The sequence below is a fragment of the Muntiacus reevesi genome, chromosome 16 (genome assembly GCF_963930625.1).
Source record: "Muntiacus reevesi chromosome 16, mMunRee1.1, whole genome shotgun sequence".
Lineage (NCBI taxonomy): Eukaryota > Metazoa > Chordata > Mammalia > Artiodactyla > Cervidae > Muntiacus > Muntiacus reevesi.
The window spans coordinates 28,599,862-28,619,471 of NC_089264.1; the positions used below are offsets into that span (position 1 = coordinate 28,599,862).

The window sequence follows — 19,610 nt, forward strand, 5'->3', positions numbered from 1 at the left end:
AGATATATTGGATTGTATCTTTTCCTTCAGCCAATAAGTAAATGCAAACTGCAGAAAAATCATTTCCAAACTTGCTACTTATTATCTTGTAAGTTGAAGGCACATGCAACCATATACTTGTTGAAAGACAGGAAAAATAAAGTCAGCGGAATCAAAATGAGGCATCTCTAGTAGATTGCATCCAACGGCATTCCACACATATTTACTGAATGTTTACTGTATGCTCTTTGCAAAGGTTGCGATATGACAGGTGAGACCCAAATCTCAAATGTGGGCTTCACAGTGAAATCTTTCAAGAAGCAGACAGTTTTCAAAGCTGAGGGGTAGAAAAATATGACACGCTAACATGATTAGAGAAATTCCAACTTGCTTCCTTTCGTTTGTAACCAGAACACAAACTTTAGGTATACTGAAGTGAAGAGAGGTTAGCCTGAAGAGCTGGGCATCCCCAGGGAGTCCAAGGCTCACTCTGAGTCTGAAAGAACCTCGCCACAACACCTCCCAAGGCATTCTGCAGCCTTGGAGTCAAGAAACTTGCTTCCAGCCCAGGACATATTTGAAGGAAGATAAAGAGGTGAGATGAAGTTTCCCTGGTGGCTCAGATGGTAAAGAAACTGCCCGCAATGAGGGAGACCTGGGTTCGATCCCTGGGTCGGGAAGATCTCCTGGAGAAGGGAATGGCAACCCACTCCAGGATTCTTGCCTGGAAAATCCCATGGGCAGAGAAGCCTGGGGGGCTCAGGCCATGGGTTGCAAAGAGTCGGACACGACTGAGCAACTAACACTTGTCAAAAAGGCGGGAACAGTGAGGTGCTGAGGTCTGCAATCTCAAAGCAAAAGCAACTCCTGAACCAGTGGACCGCCGCAGTGTAGATCAGTGGCGGGGGCGGCAGGGTGGTGAGCGGATGGAGGCCACACATTATGACTCATGATTAAACCCAGAGACTCTTACTCAGTGATAAGAACAATGTCTGATCAATCTCTCAGGGTTCTACCCTCGGCCAAACCACCAACTCAGCCAGATCTTTCTCACAGCTTTCTGCATCATCTTCAGACATGCTTGCTCACACTACAGACAGACATGCTAAGTCACATTTGTTCAATTCTGTCTAAAATCCTCCTGGGTAGGTCAATAAAATGTACTTTGAATAAAATGCATACTTTTTAACACTGGCCTGGCAATCTCTCTGACCTCATTTCTACCATCTCCCCTGACTACCAGGGTGCCCAGCCTGCTGCTGCTGTCGTGAAAACCTTATAATTCCCAGTTCACTGCCAGAAGCTCTCCCTGATCTTCACTGGGCTGGCTCTTTCTTGTTTGGAAACATCCTTAAAGAGACCTTCCTTGACCACCTCACATGAAGCAGCCCTGGTCACTGAACTGTCATATCACCCTGCCTTATTTTCATAGTGGCAATTTGCACCACTGAAAATTATCTTATGCGCTTGTTTATAATTCACTGTTTTCACTCTCTACAATGAGAGTTCAGTGATAACAAGGGTCTTATGTCTCTTTTGGCTGCAACGTCCCAAAGTACACAATAATGCCAGGCACAGATTGGGCACTCAAACATTTAAGTAAAAATGAATGTAATTAAGATGATTAGCATATATGTGGATGTTCTAAAATTCAGGAAAACAGATTACTGCTGGATGTAAATCATGAATCACCTTTTTTAAAAGTTTTTATTTTATATTGGAGTACAGCCAATTAACAATGTTGTGATAGTTTCAGGTGGACAGCAAAGGGCTTTTTTTCTCTTAATACTAGAGATGAGCTTTAAAAATAATCAGAAGTAATATAAGATGTCCCTGTTCTCCACTCCAAATCTTCATTTTTCTCTCCAGACCACCCCTAAAAAGTTTCCATTTTCCTTAATTTTAATTATTAATTCAGTGTGAATGGCTTTTAAATCTCTATGTCGAGCTCTGGCCCCTTCCTCTCCCTGAATTCTGGCCTGCCTCTATATACTGCAACAATTCTACTTCAATGTCTGCCATCACATCACATTTGGCATATGGAAACCCGAAATTAGTATCCCTTGGACAAAAGCAGTTTCTCCTACTCTTAACACTTTTATCAATCATCCTTCAGATACCCAGAATTAAAACCCAGAAATGATCTTTATCGTTAAATTCAAGAACTGGAAGGAAGATTGGAAAACATCAAGTGAAGAAGTCTTCAAGATTTTTTTTTTTTAACTGTGTTAGCTTTCTTTCAAACAAAAGCTCACAGAGAAGTCTGATATGTAAAACAGATGAATCTGCAGTTGTTCTGGGAGTTCAACTGGTGGTCTCTGAAGAGACTTCAAAAAGAGCCCTTAATCTGGTCTAAACTTCCTTTCTTTTCTCCCCAGCCCTCTTCAACATACATGCTGGAAGTTACAGAGAAGACAGTTTAAGTCCAGAGAGCTTAAGTCTTCTTTGCCGGTAGAAATAGTCAGTCTGCACAAGCTGACACAGCACCCAAAATAATGCTTAACACCTAAGAGCACATAGGCAATGTTCTAAAAGATATCACCTTCATGCATATGTAGAATATGATTGTAAGTTATTGCAAATTGATACATTTCAGACATGACTCTTACTGGTTTGCCTGAGAAGGACTCTTCAGAGTTTAAGTAACTGTTTGCTTCTAATAACAGACAGATATACTCATTTCAAGTGGAAGAAGCCAGGCATGAGTCCAGTTAAAAAAAAACAACTGTGGCACAGTGAATATAAGGTCTCAGTTCTATAGCCCACGTGACTTCACTGTCTAGTTCTGAGCATGGTTTTCAAATTCTTTGGGCCTTGTCTGCTTCAATGTTAATATTAATGTGTGATGAGATGCTCTTGAGGACTCTTTCAACCCTCAGTTTATGCTCTATTATACCATGCTAACGTATTTCCCTGGAGCTACTGCATCTACAAAACGTAAGCATCACAAGTTAGAGACAAATTGGAAGAGAAAAAATCATTCTTGAAGGATTTTTTTTTTAATGTCACGTGGCAAGTACTGTGCTGGGCCATCTGAAACCCAGAGAAGCTAAAAAAAAGGATAATATCCCATCTCAGAGAGGCAGAGATAAGGTAGCTTAAAAAATTAGGGAAGGCTGTGCTAGGTTGGAGTAGATGACAACTGATTTTAATGATAAGTATGAGTGTTGAGGAAAAGTGAAGGGTGTTATATGTTATCCCCCCCAAAAAATCACATTTTAAACTGCTTTATTCTTTTAAGTAAATAATACAATCAGTATTTACTGTAGCAAAAATAATTTATCATGCCATCTCACACAGTTTTCAAAGTTTATGAAGAAAAAAATAAGTCAATTTCTTTTTGATAAATCTTTAACAACTAGAACATTCTGAAGGGCATATGTGAACACACCATAAGTAGAGGCAGCACGTCACTCAGGAACCAGAATCTAACAGGCAATTTCAGACAACCCTGCCCAGGCGAAATGCTGTGTAGCACCTGGCAGACAAGGTGGCAAAGCCCCTATAAATAGTGATGATTCACTAACATGACATAAATCAAGACTTTAACTCACCAAAAACTAACATTTTGATTTAAAATCACAAGTCAGTGCCATTAAAATTCATCAGCAGACCCCAGCACATGAGTAATGAGATCGCATCAACTCATATCTTGTGACCAAAAGGAAAAGGTGGTTTTCTAAATGGTAATTCAGATTGGACAAATAACACACTGTATCAAGTGTTGTAGCCCTAGGCCATATTTTGCTAAAAACAAAGGTACATTATGCATGACTAAAGAAAACAGTGAAAATCAGAGCAATTAATTTCCAGCTATGTTTCCCATAAAAAAGAAAAAAACCATCACTGCTATGATTTGCTTATAGCACACAATCTTTTTTTTTGGCATCGTACAATGATCTAAGTGTGTAATAACTTGCATATTTCACTAAGATGTAATATCCTTCAAAACATCCTTATACTGAAAGTTTTCCAAAGAAATTATTGATCTCTGGAATGTCTCATGTTTTAAAATGACTGACAAATCCTTTTCTATTTTCTTTGCAGTTAGAAATAATTCTTCTTGATCACTAGAGTGTAAAGAGGTATAAGAGTACAAAGACTGAATATTTTCCTAAAGACAAACGTCTCAGTTGACACAGGACATTTCCCATGATTTTCCCAAAACAATAATTAGGAGAGCTGTCACTAGGATCCTTTAAAAAGTATGTAAGAAAAACAGTTATTAGTTGGCAACAGTTTAGGACAGGGAGAAATTTCCTTAAGCGCTCTTTCAAATTATTTTCAAATACTTGTTAGCTAACTCCTCTCATTACTGATAGAGCCTCTTGTGTTTCTTTCCAGAATCTAGGAGCCTTTTCTCAGGTAGATCTGCTTTACTGTGGATACATCCGATACATTCTCTTTCTATGTCAGGGGCAGTAAGCAGCTCTCTTCTGTTTTCTTTCACTGGAACCTTTGTGGCTTCTCTGTCACCGACCTCACCTTGGTGAAAAGGAAACTAAGAACAATTCCTAATAACTCAAGGAAACCAGTGTTCTCATTCCGTGGAGAACAAATTCGAAGGGTCGAGGACCCAGACGAAGTGCGGCTCAGAAGGAATGAGGCATCACACCAGACAATTCCAGAGGATCTTCTCTAGTGTCAGATAATCCTAACACCTCTAGGGACTGTCAGAAATACTACGGAGCCCTGATGGAGACGGACGAATAGATGGATGGGTGTGGAGAGGAGAGAGTGAGACAAGGGACAGAAAGTCAGCCTCTGAATGAGAGAGAGAGAGACAGAAGTGTGGGAGACTGGGTATAAAGAGATAGGGAGGGATACACTGAGAAACAGAAAAGACGATGGCAAGAAACGGGGGGAAAGAGAGAGTGTGGGTGGGGAGAGGAAGAAAGAGAATGGAAGGAAGAAGGCAGAGAAACACTGAGAACTTGTAAGGAGAGCAACAGACAGGAACAGAGGCACCAGAGGAGCGCCGCCAGGTCTCAGGCGCCTGGACCGGCCCGCTGCGCACTTTCTCCCGCCGCAGGCTGGGTCTCGGGAGGCAGCCGGGGCAGGTGGCTCCGTACGGAGCTGGGGCCCCCAGGTCCAGTCTCGGCGGGCTCAGCGCCTCCAGCGGCGGCTAGGTTCCCCCGGTCTCCCCGATCCCAGGGTTGCCCTCCCGCCCCCCATCCCTCCGCTCCCTGGGCGCACAGGTCCCGACTCCCCGCCTCGCTGCGTCCCTCCTTCCTTCCCAACCCCGAGCACGTGTCCCACCCGCAGCCGCCTCTGCCCCCGGACTCCTTGCCGGCAGAGGCACTGGGGCTGGGGATCCCGGCAGAGACGCCCGCGCACAAAGCCTCCTGGGCTGCCGCCGCCCCCACGGTGTGCGCCTGGCTCTCCCCTCCTCGGCGCGCCCGCCCAGCCCTGCGCCCGGGTGCGGCCCGTCCCGCACCGCCTTCTGCCCGCCTGATCACACCGGCTCGGCTCGGCTCGGCTCGGCTCCACGGCCCCCCGCACGCGAGCCGGGCGCCGGCCCTCCAGCCCTCCGCCCGCGCGCGCCTTACCCGCCGCCGCGCCCCGGCACTGGCGTCCTCGGCGCCGCCCGTCCCGGCGCCCCGCAGGCCCGCGCCCACTCCGCGCCCCGCGCACAGCCGCGCCGTCAACTTCTGGCCGCCGTGGCCGCTCTGCCGCCGCCGCGGGACTTTTTTTTTCCCTCTAGCTCCTCTGCTGCCTCTGGAATTTTTTTTTTTTTTTTTTTTTCACTTGCCCTCTCCAGCTCCCACTAGTGATTGGAGCCTGAGAGCCAAGTACTTAGCGGAGGGATTACACTTCTCGACGCACTTGGAGCTGCCCCAGCGCCGCCGCCTGTGTCTGGAAAGGCGAGCGGACTTGGGGAGCCGGCTGCCTCCCGCCCTTCGGCCGCCCCGCATCCCCTGAATCGAGGCGGGGCACGTCCCAGTTCCGTCTGCCTCTCAGAGCCTCACCTCGGTTTCAATCACAGATGCTTTCTCGGTCATGTGTAAGAAGGGGTTTCAAAAAAAGAAAAACAGGTTTGAGGAACAAAGGTGGGATTACTGTACACTGAAAGCCTGGAAGGGGCTCCCAAAACTGATCTAGCGCAGTGGACTGAAACTCATCAAGGCCATTGACACTTTGGAGAAGTTGATAAAAAAACTTTCACACACCTCGTAAAAAATACACTTACACGGCAAATTATGCCTGCAGTTTTGGACGAGGAGTGTAAAAACCCTGAAACAGGTGGGCCTCCTAGGGAAAAGAAATATTTCCTTTCTTCAAATATTTTGAAATTGTTAAAAAAAAAAAAAAAAAAAAAAAAAAAAACAAGGAAACATCTTCCATTTGTATTTGATGAAATTTTACAATCAGCATGTTTATTTCAGGAAGGTATGTAACCTCTGTGATATCCTTGCTAAATCTTTCAGTGTTAGAATATTTTCTAAGGAGGTAAATATAAATTAAGCTAGTCTTTCAGGAAACTTGGGGAGAAGAGTTAACTTTTTAAAATCAACTATTTTGTTCACAGTATTTTCCAGGGAGACATCTAATAACTTCCAAATACTTTTTTCCTCCCAGTGCCTTTCAGTTATTTACCCTCCAGGATTAATTTCCTCCTTTTGTAAAATTTTTCCATCTTCCCTATATATTGATAAACCCTCTCTAGGCACCAAATGTGTGATTCAAATCATTTAATACCATTTCACTCTTGAATTTTCCAACTTTTTTCGTATCTGTTTCTATTGTCTAATTCTTAGCCTACCATTTTCTTTTCACCTCCTCCCTTTTCTTAAATTATTCCCATTAAATGATTTTATGCTAAACATTAAATACAATCCTTTGAGCTTATAAGAAATTCAACTGTATGTAAATACATTTTATGCAACTTCCACTCAGGAGCAGGTGGTCATCCAGGCATGTATTGATGAGCCTGTAAAATGTAGGCATGTTTTCCCCAAAGACATGTTAAGGTCCCCACAGAAGTCTATATGCCTTCAGTACATATCTGGACCATGATATTATCAGGACTAACCTGCGTTCTGGTTCTTGGTGCCAGACAGAGAGGAAAGTTCTGTTTAGCGTACCACTAGAAATTTTCCAAAGCAGGTAACATTTGTCATTGACATCATCTCACCCCTCTTACACAACCCACATTCTAGTCCTTAGTACAAGTAATCATCTTACTCTCCCCAGAATCCCAAAGTAGAATCCACACATTTTACCCTTACCAAATTCTCTGTGCTCCTAAATTACTTTCCTCAGTGTCCTCAAATTTCCTATCATCTCCATCTTCTGATATTAACCAGGTTTAAAGAGGAAATAAACCTGATTGAATCTATCCCCTCTACTGTGTGAATTACTGGTAACTTTCATTTGATTATTTTTTCCTCACAGAGTTTCAATCCTCACAAACTACCGTGAAATAAATGAGACATTAAAGAAGTTTTGGAGCAGAGAGTGTGTGGGTTGCAGTACAGCTTTACAGAAGCTGTGCTAAGAATGGACTTAAATCCATTCAGCAAATATCCTTGTAAGCATCAGTATACTGGATGTAACACACTAATCCAAAGGGTATAAGCATCTCTGAGTAGGGAAGACAGATTAAATAACATATTTTAAAAATTCCAAATCAGAGCAATGAATTTAAAACTTTTTTTTAAAAGCACTCTGGGTAAGACAGAATCAGAGAGGACAATCAAGGAAACCAAAGCACACCTTGGAAGGTAGCATTTCAATAGGCAGGGATGAGGAATCTGGGATATAAGCTACTCAACAATCTACTTCAACTGAATACCCATGGTATGCCATGCACTGGTGTTTCAGATTTAAATTCTGTCTGTCCCTTATAGAAACCTGTAAGAGACTACATACATACATACATATTTTTTTAATTAGAATATTCTGAGAGAAATACAGTAATTAGTATATGAATGTACATCTATCGGAACACAGAAAAAGGAGCTATCCTGCTTGCAAATGGCAGGAAGAACTGCACAGAACAGTCACATTTTATCAGGGAGATCTTGATCACCTGAAGGACATTCTGAAGGATCATTTAGAGACCAAAAAGCAGTTAGAGAGAGAATAAGCATTGTAAGTAAAGGGAACAGAATAAAAAAGCAGAGTAAACTTAGGGAATAGCTGGTAGCTCAGTGCTGCTACCCAAGTTATGAGGAGAAGGTACAAGAAATGAATCTCAGTGTTCAGGAATGACCTGGTCAGATATGCCAATGAAATAAATTTTTCCTTGTTAGGCGATGTGGAAGCAATGAAGATTTTTATTTTATTTTATTTTTGCAATGAAGATTTTTAAACTAAGGAATTAAATAGTGGATTGGGACTTTCAGAAGATCATTCTGAAGTACCTAGAGAAGGAGAAATGGAAGCACAGAACCAGTTAGGAGTCTACTGTGTAAAGAATAAAGATCTGAACCAAGATAGTGATGTGGCTACCAAGATCACCAGCAGACTTGGGAAAATACTTTATCTCAAGTACATTGAGCTGTAGAAGCATATTCCTTGGCCTTGCAACCTGGGCTGGTGATCTTTTTAAAGGCAACAGGGACCACTCAGGGAGAAGCTGTCGAGGAGAAGAGGAAGGGAAGGCTGTTTGGTGAGATGACAAATCTGAGCAAAAGCACAGTTTCTCTTTTCATCCAAGTGTAAAGGTAAAGAAAGGAAAAGTTCCCAGTATCTCAGGAGAGGACCCCAGGGCAGCAAAAGCAAGAACTCTCATAGAATTTGCTGACTTATTTCCCACTGAATAAGACACTGACCCAGCTCTGTTGGACTCAAACCTATTTGCGGAATTTACATGCAACTGAACAGGATACATGTGAGAAAGTGATTTGGTAAGCTTGTTTCTGTGATCTCAGTTCAGTTCAGTTCAGTCGCTCAGTCGTGTCAGACTCTTTGCGACCCCATGAATCGCAGCACACCAGGCCCCCCTGTCCATCACCAACTCCCGGAGTTTGCCCAAACTCATGCCTATCAAGTCGGTGATGCCATCCAGTCATCTCATCCTCTGTCGTCCCGTTCTCCTCCTGCCCCCAATTCCTCTCAGCATCAGGGTCTTTCCAAAGAATCAACTCTTTGCATGAGGTGGCCAAAGTACTGGAGTTTCAGCTTCAGCATCAGTCCTTCCAATGAACACCCAGGACTGATCTCCTTTAGGATGGACTGGTTGGATCTCCTTGCAGTCCAAGGGACTCTCAAGAGTCTTCTCCAACACCACAGTTCAAAAGCATCAATTCTAGGGCGCTCAGCTTTCTTCACAGTCCAACTCTCACATCCCTACATGACCACTGGAAAAACCATAGCCTTGACCAGACAGACCTTTGTTAGCACAGTGATGTCTCTGCTTTTTAATATGCTATATAGGTTGGTCATAACTTTCCTTCCAAGGAGTAAGCGTCTTTTAATTTCTGTGATCTCAGCCTTTTTCCCAACCGTTTCCTCTTCATGGATTTCGCTACTTCCACATCTTTACCTCTTCCATTTCCCCATCTTCCAAAACTATAAGGGATCTGACCACTATTATTTTATCCTAAGAAAGGTATACCACTGTAAGTAGCATTCTGAAGTGTGTGCTTTTAAGTTATTTCTCCCTAGATGTGGCATACAATAGTCTCTTTCTTGAGTTATCTTAGGAATTAGATGAAAGAAATATTCCAGAAAAAGAAATCTTTTTCTTTCCCTATGATTCATACTACTGTGGTTTTCTTAGAACCCACTACTAATGCAGTGACTACAAACACAAAATAAGAGATTAAACCTCTCAACTGAAGTATTTAAAGTATTTAAACTCAACTTAAAAATGTGAGTACTGGCAACATGTATAGCTTCTATAATAGAAGCCCAATTTATTAATTACTGTGTGCTAGGCATACTACGAAGTACTTCTTACATATGAACACATTACAGTCTCATAACAAGGTAGGTACTATTTTCTTCCCAATTTTACGAATGAGGAAATTGAGTCACAGAGAAGTTAGATAGCATGCTGAAGGCCATGCTACCAAGCGGAAGAGGCAGGATATGAACGCAGGCAATGTTGCTACAGCACCTCAGGCTTACTCAGCGCTACTAAAGTACTCTAGCAGTGAGAAGTATCCAGTGAACAGATACTAGACAAAAATGCCTAAAGATGTTGAATGTTACACAAACTGTGATTCAGATCCTAGAACGGATGGAAGAGTAAAGTACTTGAGTCCTTTATATTTTGTTCAACAGTTTCCCAAGCTTCTTAGAAACTAGCACCTGGGCTAAAAGCTGCCGTTGCCAGGAACGTGGGAAGCAGGAGGGTCTGTGGCTTTTTAAATGTCACTCTCTGTGTCAGCATTTAAAGCCTTTGGCTAGGCCGGCTGCCAAATTGTAAACTTCCTGAGGATCCCTTTCCTTGTCTTTCACTACTCTCTGCAACCACATGTTTTTTAAAACACAACCACTTTTGCTAGCTAGATATGAGGGAATTTAGCACCAAGTCAGAAGTTTTCACATAGTAGAGCAGATTGTACCATAAGGTAGTGAGAGTCCCATCATAAGCATTCAGGCTGAGGCAGAGATGGAATATTGTGGAAAAAGTTGCTACAGTGGGTAGGAAGGAAAGTCAAAAATCTCTAAGACCCCTCTCTACTTTCCAAGTCTATATTTAATGTAGTTAGGTTAATAACTTAAAATATTAGCACAAATACAACATAAATATGACATATATAACTCATAAGTATTAAGGCTCATAGTACTGAAATGGCCATTAAATAACTTTAAAATTAATATGAATGAATATGTTGATAATTCACTGATGCATGTCTGTGATAATCTCACAATTAAAATACACAGATTACTTCCATACTGTATCCTGAAACATCTGCTCTACTTTCTGCTGTTCTCTTTATTTGATTTATTTAAAACAACTGTGATTACATACAGGAAAAAAGCAGATTCTAGTTCTATAACTAGAACTAAATTCATTTTGTCTACTATGTAAGTTTAAGAAAAATAGAATTTCTCAATTGAAACAGAAATAAACCATGAAAAAAATGAAGTAGAAATGCTAAAATGATTTTACTTTCTTTTACTGTCAGCATTGCTCCAATTTTTCTTAATAAAAGCAGATATAATATCTACCTATTTATATGCTGCCAAATTATCCAGGGCCTGATATAAATTAATCCCTTTGAAATTGGATTTGAATACAATGTTATTGCATTTCAATTTTTAAAAATTTCTACAGCCTGAGCCTCTTTTCTTTCTGAACCACTCTGACCCATACACCTACATAATTCCTAAAACTGGAAAATTAGGAAAAAATTCTGCAATGAAACTTATAAAAATTTTTACATCTGTTTCTTTGGAGTCTCATATTCCCAATGTCTTTTTCCTTCTAAAGTGATTTGCCAGCCTTGGAACCTCTTGGTTATCTCATGACTCACAGTATATTTACAGTGTGTATCTCAGGAAGAAATATACAGCAACTATTCCCTTTTGTACTAGACAAAGGAAAAGTGAGGAAATGAAAACATATGAAGAGCAAATCTCCAAATAAACTACCTGAAATTAAACTACCTGAAAAGCCTATTCTTTCCATCATATATTCTTCAATAAATAGAATAGCTTTAAACCAGTGAAGAAGTTTAACCTTTATTCCAGGAATTCAGAGTTTTGTGCCCTACATGTCAATAAATTCATAAAGATTCAACACTGTGTTAATGTCAGAACAAGATTGAATATAACCCCACGAACTAAAAGGTGACATTTTATGAAGTTCTTATTAACATTGCTAATTACAAGAATATCTATGCTTTGAAATCACATAATGTGAAGACATCAATACTGGAACACTGAAAGCTATTCAGATTTCTATACCACAAAATAAAATAGCTAGGTTGATTATTTCTAAGTCATACTGCCGGATAAAGCCATAGCTTTCCTTGGCAGTCTTCAATAAATCCTGGACATTTCACACTACTATTAATGGAAAGGAAAATGACAAAACTGAAGTTTAAGGAGAAAAGGACTAAAGAGGAAACAAGTCCTCCAAGTAACAAAAAATAGAAAGAATGAGGAAGCAAAAGGTCAAGGAGGAAACAAAAAAATTATGTTCTAAAATATCTCTTTTCAGGGCTTCCCTGGTGGCTCAGGGTAAAGAATCTGCCTGCCAATGCAGGAAACTCGGGTTTGATCCCTGATCCAAGAAGATCCCACATGCCACAGAGCAACTAAGCCTTTGAGCCACAACTATTGACTGAATCTGTGCTTGAGAGTCTGGGAGCTGCAACTATTGAGCCCATGTGCTACAGCTACTGAAGGCCTGTGCCCTAGAGCCCAGGCTCCACAACAAAGGGAGCCGCTGCAATGAGACGGCCACGCTCGGCAACCATACAGGAGCCCAGGCAGCAACGAAGAGCCAGCACAGTCAAAAATAAATACACTTATAACACATCTCTTTTCTTTTGGCAGAATTCTGTTTTAGCACACAGGATTTCTGATTTCGTCGAGTAGCACTCAATTCATTAAGTTGAGCTAGATATTAAGTCTGAACATGAAATGTGGATGATCTTATAACTCACTTGCTTACAAAATGGTGGGATTCTCCTTCACCTACAAAGTGTGTATCCCAATAGAAACTTCAGGGCTCATCACAACCTGACCTCAGCATCCCATGCCAGCCACATCTCTTGCCAAACACTCCAGCCTCACAGGCTGCTTGTCAAGTATTTTCACACTTCCCACCATCTCTCCCACCTGGTATATCATCAGGCCCCCTGACTGCTATCCCTTCCTCATCTGAGGTTCACCTTCTAGATCCCAGTCAAATGTCTTTTTTTTCTTCCCACAAAACATGTTTTTATTTCCCCAGGCATATTAGTCACATCTTCTCAAGCTTTGGCACTACCACTCTCATATTTTATATGTTTTTGTATTCTTAACATAGTACACTGTCTAGTAATAATAGGTGTTCCATGCATCTTTGCTGTTAAAGGAAGACAAAACTATGAAATCTCACGATCATGTTAGACTCATGAGACCAGATTTTAGAACCATATGTAGTCACCAACTGTATCAGCCACTCAAAGGTTTTGAAATAACAACATCCCACACATAGGTTGTATGGGAAGCAGGATATATGGGGTTTTGTTAGGGATTTATAAAAACAAAACCAAAAAAATTAAAAATAGGAAAAGATTTTCAAAGGAAAAAAGCAAGTTATTTACTGTAAGATCAGGGCAAGTGATGGGTGGACCAATCTGCAATTTGGATTGGGTGTCGGATGGGGAGAGCCCAGATGATGGAAGTTCAGTCAGATGTGGGAGTGACTGTCTCAGGGGCAAAGTTTCTTCAGTCCTTGCTCAGGAATTCAGAGACTGTTATCTTAGCCCAGTCAGGGTGTTAAAACAAAAATATCACAGACTGAGTGGCTTAAACAACATTTTCTTTCTCAGAGTTCTAGAGGCTAGGAGTCTGAGATCAGGGAGCTAGCAACGCTGAGATCTGGTAAGAGCTCTTTTCCAGGTTGCAGATGACTGACTGACTGTGTTCTCACATAGCAAAGAAAAAAAAAAGGCGAGCGAGCTCTGGTCCCTTCATGTGTGTGTGCATGCTCAGTCACGTCCAACTCTTTTTGACTCCAAGAACTATAGCCTGCCAGGCTCTTCTGTCCATGGGATTCTCCAGGCAAGAATATTGGAGTGGGTTGCCATGCCCTCCTCCAGGGGCTCTTCCCCACCCCAGGGATTGAACCCACGTCTCCCAAGTCTACTGAATTGGCAGATGAATTCTGCACCACTGAGCCACCTGGGAAACTCTTCGTTTACCTCAATAAAGCACTAATCCAATTCATGAAGGCTTCACCCTCCTGACCTAATTACCTTCCAAAGCTCCAACCTCTTGCTACCATTAAGGGTTAAGATTCAACATCTGAATTTTGGGAGGACATAGACATTCAGTTCATAACCACTATCATCTCTAAATGGTAAGAAACCACCAGCAAATCTGATGACTTGCTGAGAATGTTATCAGATTTTCAGAGCATGCATATCTGAACCACGGAGTGTTTCATGACACTTTCTGATGTAAATAGGAGATCTTCAGGATGCAAACACACAATTAGTAACCTGGAACATATTCAGTATTTGATTAATATATGAGGAATGAACATGAAATATATGAGGAAATATAACATGAAAACGTGCATCAATTTTATAACATTACTGTTTCACCCACCAAATGTTCTTGTGGAAGTATAAGAACAGATAAATTCTTCTCACACACATGCATCTATTATAGGTCAAATAAAATTAGAGATGAGCTGAAATAAGAACAGTAATAGTATAGTATAAACAATGGCTATTACTTGTTCATTGTTTATTATGTACCAGGTACTATAGCAATTTATCTCATTTAATCATGGACACTATTATTGCCATTACTTTACAGATGAAGAAAATTAGGTGTGTGGGTTTTGTTTGTTTTTCTTTTTTTGGCTGTGCCACATAGCATGTGGGATCTTAGTTCCCCTACCAGGGATTGAACCTGCACTCCATGCACTGGAAGCTGGAAGTCTTAACAATTGGACTGCCAGGGAAGTCCAAAACTGAGGTTTTAAGCAATTAACTTTTTAAGATATAGAGCTAGCACACCTTGGAATGAATATTTAAATCCAGATTTTTTAGGATAAAGAGCTCACATTCTTAACCAGAATGCCCTCTACCCCAGATCTTCTAAATACAGTCACAAAAGTTAAAAGTGCAAGCTGATGCATAGGCTGACTGAAATATTTCTAACTAAATCTACTGTTTAGTCCTCATTGCTGTTAGTAAGATCTTTCTAGAGCCATGGACTTACTTTAGAATGTTGTTCTGTTGGGGACCAAAAAGAGGTAAACTGTTAATGATTGCAGATATCTTGCCGTTTTACTGTATTAAAGTTACTTCACTGCCATTACCTTTGGATGTGGTATCACGGACCATGGAATGTTCATGAGAAAACCACCATGCGGACAACACAGTACCTTCAACATCATTTGATGTTAAAGATGTCCTTTCCATGCTTGGTTAAAATTCCAACATTAACAGGGAGTGAGGAAATATTTTACCTTAGGATCCCCTTTCATTTTATTAAAGGTTTTAAAGCACTGAAATTATATTCAATGTTAAGGTTTTATTTTATTTTTCTCTACAAGTTGCTCAACTTCTTGAAAGTCAAAGGTGCTCAGTTGTGTCTGACTCTCTGAGACCCCGTAGACTATACAGTCCATGGAATTCTCCAGGCCAGAATATTGGAGTGGGTAGCCTTTCCCTTCTCCAGGTGATCTCCCCAACCCAAGGATTGAACCCAGGTCTCCTGCATTGCAGGTGAATTCTTTACCAGCTGAACCACAAGGGAAGCCCTTGACTTCTTGAGGTCAAGACTATAGCTTTATATTTTTGTGTTCTCAGCATTTAACATGCTTGTATCATATTAATCAATATTTTACATGTTAATGAATACAAAGATAAATCACGTAATTCTAGTCTCAATTTAGCATTATACTGTTTTTTCTGACCTATACGTGTTGAAGATGTGTGTGTGTGTATATGTGTGTGTGTGTGTGTGTCATAATGAAAAAGATAATGAAGTTAAGCTGTAACGATGTTATAACATGAATTCTGAAATAAGGACACATTATCCTTCAGACTTCAAGGAAGGATATTGTATTGGCTCTGCAAGATAGAAAGCGGTCTCAAAGCTGACAAGAAGCCTGGTACGTTGGGTGAAAATAGTCTACTCTTCACATTATATGAAAACCAAAGACAATAGTTGGAATGGTGTTAACACTCAGAAAGACTATTTTCCCTGAGTGATGAGAAAACCACCTGGAGAAAGGCTATTCATTCATAAAGCTGCCACCTTATGCTGCCCAAGTCACCGTACCTTTTTAAACAGAAAGCACCTGATGCCACTGACCAAAAAGTGAATGACTACAAGAGCTTTTAGCGACTTCCAGATTATACAAGAGAACATTTCACAAGAACTACTCTATCTGCAACTCACCATAATCTCAAAATTACTGATATTCATATTTCTATATCTAGTAATTTTACAGTTGTGTTTAGTACAGTATTCTGAGGGCAGGTAAGTGTACAATATAAAGAAAATTAGTATAAAGGCACTCAAGGTATTAACCAAGATACTGTTTTAGTGGATCCTATTGTTTTTCTTAACTATATTCTTTCACTTTTTCCAATTGTCTACAATTTGGATGTTGATTGTTTTGGGGGTTATTTTTTAAAATTTTTATTGGAGTACAGTTGATTTACAATGTTGTATTAGTTTCAGGTGTACACCAAAGTGAATCAGTTATACTTATCCATATATCCACTTCGTGTTTTGGTTTTTTTTTTTAAGATACTTCTCCCATATAGATGATTAAGAGTATTATTGTTTTAATGACCTTCACACTGGAGGACGACATGGCCATGGGAGTATGACAGACTAGGGTGAGTGTGTGATGCACCCAGGAGTCGTCAAAATTAATTCAATTATGTACAAGCTTTACGATCTATTACATCAAAGACAATCTCAGAATTTCTTACCATTCTGTCACTTTAGTTCTAATTAATAAATAATAATTTTAAGATATTATTTGAGTATATCTTTGAGATAATGGACTTCTGAATTGAAGATTGCTGAATTTTACTCTGTTATGGAGAAGCAGCATTCATTTCTATATAGCCATAACCAGGCTAAAGTGTATTCCACACACTCCTAACATATGATACAAGTCTTGATTATAGTAGCAGATGGAAAGCCCTGCTACCAAGATCTCCATTTCTTTAAACCTAATTCCCAGGAAATCATTTAGGTCTGGGGTCTAATCTATATAATGTATACCTAGAATGTGTCAGTAAATGTAAAACAGATTTGGGAACAAAAGAAGATTCAAACAGTTCAGTTTCCCATAGACTAGCTTTGTAGTCCTGAAAGTATAGGGAATTCATTAAACAGCAACTCAACACTTTTTTTCTTAAAGTCTTGTCTATTTTTGTTTTTATTTTCTTGCAAAGCAAGTCTTACCAACCTTTTAGTCGTGATCTATTTTGTTGCAGTCATATGGGCGTTACTGGGAAGGTGAAAAACTTGTGACTATGGCAGGAAAAAGAATTGACTTGTCATGAATTATAGCTCTGTTTGCACTTCTACTTTAACTATAATCATTTGTTTAAAAGTTCTACATTTGAATTTCCACAATTGTGTGCATATTGTAAACATCTCATCTTTTACCCAAACTCAGCTGATCCTTGAGTTGTTAACATTCATCATCAAGGAATAAATCTTATGCTAACAAATAACTGTCCTTCATAAGAGAATAAACAGAACCCAGGTTCATACACTTGCTAATTAACACTTCTAGTTGCACTGATCAACATTTTTGTTAAAAGAAGTAAAACTTTATGACATGCTATTTATTTAAAGCTTTCTCCTTTATCTCTCAAAGACTTATCTGCTCCTAATGTTTGGCTTAGGCAGTTGATACTGTTGATTTCACCTCTAGAAATGCTAGTATCCTTCACCCGTGGCATACCACTATGACCATTGAATATACATTACATATCTTTTCCTAGGTCATATTCTAGCTCATGTAACTTCCTCCTCCATGTTTTTTTTTCTTATAGAGGAATTTATAAGATTTAGGATTCACTTTAATGTGCAGAATATTCTTTCACTTTGATTTTCCTACTGAAGCCATTATATTTTCATAGAAAACACATTAGTAACTCTACCTTTCTATATTCTACATCTGGAGGGCAGCCTCCTTCTGAAGAAACACTATGATTACTTCACTCCCTGGACTTTATCAGAATTCATGAGCAAGCAGAACTGCTAGATTCCTTCTCCCAGTAATCAAGTCTATCACGATAATCAGCAAAATGTTCAAAGAAGTGTGAGTGTTTCTCTCATTCTCTAATAACAATTTATTCACACTCGATTTATCATCCTTACTGTTGGCTACCTCTAGATCTTTTAAAGAAGTTGGTTTTACTGTGGTATCCTAAAACCTGAACAAATAACTAGAACTGCATAGTATAATTTTATCTTAGTAACTGTATTTATAAAGATGAACAGAGTGATTAATGAGTCTAATCATCTAAGCTAAAGAATATTCAATTCCAAGTTCATTCTCACAAAGTCTCTATTAATTTACCAAGAAGAGAACATATTCAATTGATTATCTGAATTGTAAACTTCTGCAGTTATTTTTTGGCCTCATTAATTCAACATATATTAAACAAATAGACATTATGCTGTATGCTAAGGTTACATTAGGCAAGACAAAAACCCATCTCAATTGAGTTTATAGTTCAGGGAGGGAATTTAGTGAATAAGTTACTCAAAGGTGTGGCTATTTACTCATGGTTTATTAGCCATTGTGTTAGGTATACAGCAGTCTGAAAGACACATAGGTCTCTGCGATGGTAGAGGTTGTGTGTCAAGAGTCCTAAGATAACATCAAGCATTAGATCCTATTGCACAAGGAGTACTTAAGCCAGTCTTTAGAGGATAAGGAAGTCATTCTAGAGTCAGTGACAGCTTAGCTGAGACCCAAAAGTAAAATAACGCTTGGCCAGACGAAGGCGAAGAAAAGGCAGAGTGTTCTGGTGCACAGGCCCTAAAGTTAAAAATCATCCCAAAGTCAGGGAACCAGAGGTAGGTCAGTGTGACTGACGCACAGCAGGCATCTGTGAAACGAGAGGAATCAGGAACGAGAACAGGAAAGCCACAAGAAGGTGGACCAGCACATAAGTTGAGGCAGGCTGCTTCGGTTCAAAGCCTGGTTCAAGCATTTACAAGCTTTGGTGATTTTCAGGGTGCTTAACCATTCCATGGTCAACATGGTTAACTTGAAAAATCACACTTCATATTTTACATTACTGGATAGTTCTGTTATTATTGACCGGATGAGGAACTTGTGAGATTTAGGAGATGAAAGTGAAGTGGCAGTCATTACCCTCTGAAGGTCCTCATGGTTGGAGGTGGTGGTAGACCCAGAGGAGCCTGGAGGGTTCCAGCTGGTCCTCACCCTCCTTTGTTTCACCACTTTCAGCTCTTCTCCTCAGCTCTGGCTCCACTGACCAAGAGCAGCCCCAGGACCATTACCAGATGCTTGACTGCAGACCCATGGAGGTGACAGCTCCCACAGACTCCCCCGCCAGCCTCCTCATAGTCCCACTACAGGGGCTGTGTGTGCTTGGCTTTTCTTACTGACTAACTGGTGACCCCTCTGATCTTCCAGATTCTCCTCTAAGACACCTCATTATACTTTAGTAAATCTCTTATCCCATAACTCGCAGTGGGTCTGTATCACTGACTGATATGTTGGACTTGTTACATAACCTTTCTATGCCTTAGTTTCTTTATCTTAAAAGGGGATGATAAGTTACAATAGTAAGCCCTGGTGAGCTCAGCTAATAAAGAATCAGACTGCAATGTGGGAGACCTGGGTTCGATCCCTGGGTTGGGAAGATCTCCTTGAGAAGGGAAAGGCTACCCACTCCAGTATTCTGGCCTGGAGAATTCTATGGACTGTACAGTCCATGGGGTCACAAAGAGTCTGACAGGACTGAGCAACTTTCACTTTTATTTCAAGTTAC

General features: G+C 40.3%; 1 protein-coding gene across 5 annotated transcripts in view; it reads right to left on the reverse strand.

Moving 5' to 3' along the window:
• The window catches only part of BMPR1B (bone morphogenetic protein receptor type 1B), a 423,394-nt gene extending 417,722 nt beyond the window's left edge, over window positions 1–5,672 (reverse strand). For 4 of the 5 annotated variants that reach the window (XM_065907204.1, XM_065907198.1, XM_065907205.1 and 1 more), the window contains exon 1: window positions 5,529–5,672. The gene's annotated coding sequence lies outside the window, so the exon portion shown is untranslated. The remainder of the gene's footprint in view (window positions 1–5,528) is intronic. The other variant, XM_065907199.1, reaches the window with a different exon arrangement.
• Between the last annotated feature and the right edge of the window lie 13,938 nt (window positions 5,673–19,610).